Genomic DNA, 5,277 nt, shown 5'->3' with positions numbered 1-5,277 from the left:
TGGGAAGATCCCACATGCCGTGGAGCGGCTGGGCCCGTGAGCCGTGGCTGCTGAGCCTGCGCGTTTGGAGCCTGTGCTCCGCAACGGGAGAGGCCACAGTGGTGAGAGGCCCGCGTACCACAAAAAAAAAAAAAGCAATCATTAGAGTATTTCACAGCCATTTTTGTGGGCCCCAAAGTTTTATTAATATTATTATTGTTATCGTCACCACTTCCCGAGTCTCTGCTAGCTGGGTTGGAGCTTCCAGGTGAAGGTCATGCTCCTGAGCCCAGCATCCCAGATAATGACCTCACTGAATCTCCACCCTCCACACTCGGGGTGCCTGGGGGACTCTCAGGAAGCTAGTAATGGTGACTGAGATGAGGCTTTGACAGAAGGGGGTCGGGGACCCAGAAGAGAAAGTGCCCGCCCCGGGGGAATTCACCAACCCCTCTGTGTCCCTAGGGATGTTTCCAGTCTGCTGTGGGAAGCCTGGGCTCAGAGAAGCAGACATGGAGCTGTGGTCCCAAGGTCAGGAAGGGTGGAGAGGGGCTGAGTGCAGGGGAGAGGCCGAGGTGGAGAGAGGATGCTGTTACCCAGGCAGTAAGAGGAGCTGGTTGGTAGGAAATGATTCCTTGGAGAGGCAAATGGTTCTTTTCAAGGAGTCTTTGTAAAGGCTAGAACATACTCTGTTTCCAGGTGAATCAGGGCACAAGCCTGGCAAACAGTGGGCACTCAATGAATGCTTGTTAAACTGAATTTCCGTGCCTGCCTTTCTACTCCAGTAAGATTAAAAACCCGGCATTCGCTTTTGGAAATGCCTTGGGCGTCCCCTGGTGGCGACACACAAAGGCTGAGGGGGTACCAGTGCCTTCCATCCTAAAAGGTTCCTGGGGGGGCTGCCCTTGCCTCCTGAGTCTCCATAGACCTCATCCCAAGGGGACTGGGAGTAGGAAGAACCAGGGAAAAAGGAAGAACCCTGTAGGGGAAGGATGAGTGGAATGTCCTTGCTGGAAGATTCCATGGCAGTTAGTAGAGGACAGCCATTGGTCTGGGTAGGGGAACCAGGGTGCAGAGGGAGCTGATGAGTCAGTGTAGGACTGGCACCCCCGAGCAGTGGAGAAGGAGGGGTGGCTGTGTGTGTGCACCTGCGGTGTGGAGTGGGGTAGCTGCCAAAGTAAAATAGGGAGATACATTTTACAGCCTCTGTTAATTTTTCATGCTCAGAAAAAGACTACGGAAACCTGGATAATTGAAATCAAAGATGGACCTGGGAGAGAAAAAAAAAAAATGGTTCATTTAAACTAGGTGTATGTCCCATCAAATCTTTCTCTGGGCATGTAAGAGTGTCAGGGATGGTTTGAAAAGTTTGTAACTTTGATTTTTCTGCAAGTGGAAAGAGGAGAGATGAGAATATAGAAAACCAAAGGAAGAAAAGGGGAGAAGCAGAGGCTACTGGGAAAATCCTTAAGGCAGAACGTGCAGCCTTTAGAAGATTGAGTTGGCTTCTTCAAAAATAACAATAAAGCTTGGGCTGTAGGGATGAGTGAGGATTAACAGATAGTCAAGGGCTGGGACATTGATATTCTTCTAGTTTCTGGGCATCCAACACCAGCTGTACCATGTGGTTCCTTTCATAGGAGGCCCCAGAAGGAATGTGGAGCTTCTTAAGGGCAGACTGTGGTTCTGCAGCCGTCCCTCCCTCCTTCTGGTGCCCTCGGCATCCTCAGGGATAGATGCTCACTCTCTGGTACTGATGAATCAGATGGGGACAGCCACATGCAGAAAAGAAGGACAAGGAAAATGTCAGGAAGCAGGAAAAGCATGGGAAAATGAAGAGGGAAGGGGGTTAAGAGGCAGACAGGGAAGGAGAAGTGAAGTGGAGGTGGAGGAAGCTGGGCTTGGAAGAGAAGGGGATAAGTACAGGAAAAAGGTTAAAAAGATGCAGTCATTCGGTCAGTCAACAAACATTTACTGTGCACCTACTATATATCAAGCAATGTGCTGGGAGTGGAAGGTGCTGTGGTGGACAAGACAAATACGGGCATTTTAGGGGTGGAGAATGGGTAGCTTTATAAATTAGAAATGGGGAGAAAGTGACAACTTAGAACAGGAAGAGGCTGAAAGCATTGGAAACAAGGGAAATATCACCCAGGGAGAAACTGTCTCCAGGTGCACCCAGGAAAGAGATGTTCCTCCTGGTTGGTGCTGAGACCCACAGCTGGAACCGCCTGTTGGCCCTGGGGCCACGGAGATTGAAGCAGGTAGGATGGGCAGGGGAGAAATTCAGGATGGGGAGGGACAGGAGTGGGTAGAGGTGGAGGGTACAGACTGTTCACAGTGGTTTACTTGAGCACTGCCGTCGGAAGATATCTTTGGGCTGACAAGTGGTACTCTAATTTGGCTGCCTTTTGGAATCACCTGAGGAACTTCTTAATACCGTTACCAGGGTTGCACCCCCAGAGATCCTGATTTCCTTGGCCTGGGATGGGACCCAGGCTTTAAAATTTATTAACCGCTCTCGAGTGAGTCTAAAGCACAGCCAAGACAAAGCAGGCATTAGGGGCTGGCTGCCCGGCCTCTTTCCTCTCTGTGGAGTATGGGGGCATCTGTGGGAAGCCAAACTGTGTGGTGGTTTTAGGGTGTTGTAACTGAGGCTCAAAGACACCAAAGGTCCTGACAAAAGTATAACAGGGTCCTCTCCTTAGAAGCTGCTCCCTTCCTCAGCTGTGCTTCTGGTAAGAACAAGAAAGATGGCAGCCTTGAAAAGGGAAGAGCAATTTAAATTACTCAGAACTGCTGGCAAATTCTTCTACATTTTTGCACCCTACGTCCCCACCCACACACATGCAAACATCCCCCACCCCCTGACTTCTGCTGTCTTCCTGATGGGGCCCCTGGGGTAGGAGAAGCACTGCTGCCCCAGCTTTCATCCCATAAGAGGTTTGGCAGCCGCCCCGCAGGATATTCAACCTCACTTCCCCGGCCCCCAAATCCCTGCACCCTAAAATAGCTGAGTCACTGAACCCGGGTGTAGTCCTTGGCTTGACAGTGAAGCAATCTTAACTTGAAAAATGGCCTGGGAACAGAATGCACGGTCTACATAAACAAGTCCTATGTAGATGTAATTGTATGCAAATATTCATTCTTTAACTCGGCATACATTTCCTGCTGGTCCTCTAGTATGGGCCTTAAACCTTCCAATGCAGCTCACAGTCTAGTAGGGAAGTAAGAAGTAAGAATAAAAGTATGCAATGCAGTGTGAGTGAGTGAAGCCCTTTGCATGGGCCAAGAGCAGCCCAGAGAAGTAAAAAGCTCTGGCTCAGCAGGAGTTCAGACTTTGAGCAGGTTCGTGAAGGATGCACAGGAGTTTACCAGGAAAAAGGAAGGAAAAAGTAGGAAGGAAAATAGAGAGATGCGTTAAGTGTTTAGGAACTGTGGAATCTTTTCCTGAGGCCAAAAGGTAGGATTTGTGGAAGAATAGGGTGGCAGAGGTAAAGCATGAAAGGTACACAAAGAGTGTGAAAGACATTGTTTGCCTAGAAAGGATTATGGACTTTTTATCCAGAAGGGTGCAGGGAACCAATGAAGGATTTAACTAGAGGAGTGATATCTTTTGAAGTCTTGTTTTTTCAAAGGCTAAATCTGAGAGGGGTAGACTGGAAGAGACTAGTAACATTTATTCAACAATTACAATATACTGGGCATTCTGCTCTGTATTTTATCACACTAACCCTTTATGATAGTGTTCTTCAACTGCCAGTCATGATCAAGAAAAGGAAGTGGTGGGAGGGATAAATTAGGAGGTTGGGATTAACATATACACACTACTATATATAAAATAGATAACCAACACGGACCTATTGTATAACACGGGGAACTATACTCAATATTTTGTAATAACCTATAAGGGAAAAAATCTGAAAAGGAATATCTATCTATCTATCTATCTGGATCACTGTGCTGTACACCTGAAACTAACTCGATATTGTAAATCAGCTAGACTTCAATTGAAAAAAAAAGGAAGGAAGGAAGGAAAGGAGGAAAGAGGGCGGGAGGGAAGAAAGAATAAGATAGGACAGGATAGAAAACATCAGTCCATCACGGGTAGGAAGGGTAAGTATTGTTTTTGGAAAGTTTTATCACACATTCACAGGAGTATAAGTGTACTGGGTCAGGATGCAAATATATTTCTCACTGTGGGGTTATGATTTTTTTAAAAAAAGGAAAGCCACTGCTCTAAAATGTAGGTGTGATTAGCCTCATTTTACAGAAGAGGACATAAGGCGCACGGAGTTTCGGTACCCTGCCTCTCTGTAAGTAGGCTGTGCGAGTTTCGAGCCCAGGCTGGTCTGAAACCAGAATGGATTCCTTCTCACTAACACCTTCCAAAGTTACACAGCCATAGGGAAGATAAACCTACCCGGGTAGCGCCTTGGCCAAGTGCTGAACTCACAGCACCTCGTTCAAGGAGGTAAGTGGGACAGAGGCCAATTCTGTCCATCCGAGGCGCTGGTTAGAATGCATATTCCAGGCGTGCCCCCCACACGGGAGGCAGCCCCGGGAATCTACTTTTAGAGAGCTTCAGGTAATTTTGATGCCCACGTTAGCGGGTCGATGCAATAACCAGGTGAGGATTAAAAGGGGTTTGAACTGAGACGGTGAAAATACTCCTCTCTGAGAGGTGTCACTTAGCCCCAACTCCCGCTATTGTGTCTGACTCCAATGCCTCGCTGTACAAAGTCGCCCGGAGGTCCACTTCCTTCTCCAGAAGCGATGAAGGGCGAGAGACTAAATTAAAGACGGGTGGTTTTCCACTTAACAGGTACGGGGTTCAGTGGCCAAAGATCAAAAGGTCCCTGCCACACCAGGGCGACACTGGGTTAAAGTGCAAAGTAGATGCTATTTATGGGGCATTTTTCAGCCTCACCCTGATGACTTCTGATTGGCTTTAGGGTAGATCTATCACTCATCTTCTGGGTTAGAGGTGGGTGGAAGGTCAACCACGACCAATACAAAACCACTCCTCAACTAAGCCCCTCCCCATCCAGCTTCCTGTTGCTGTCCATCAACTACCTTGTAGGCGGGACTTTGCCTCCCGCCAGTTGGCTGGCGAACATGTCGTTCACTCTTCAGTAGGCTTCCGGCTGGTGCCCTCAACCGTCCATCAGTGACATTTCACAGTTCTATTGGCCAAACCAACGTCGCTCTAGGTGCCTCTCTTTGACTGGTTGGTGATGCTGTCGGTCCCCAATGTACCGAACTCTTATTGGTAAACGCTGCCGTCGCTCGGGCGGT

This window comes from Kogia breviceps, chromosome 19 (genome assembly GCF_026419965.1).
Source record: "Kogia breviceps isolate mKogBre1 chromosome 19, mKogBre1 haplotype 1, whole genome shotgun sequence".
Classification (NCBI taxonomy): Eukaryota; Metazoa; Chordata; class Mammalia; order Artiodactyla; family Physeteridae; genus Kogia; species Kogia breviceps.
This window is presented reverse-complemented; position numbering follows the sequence as displayed.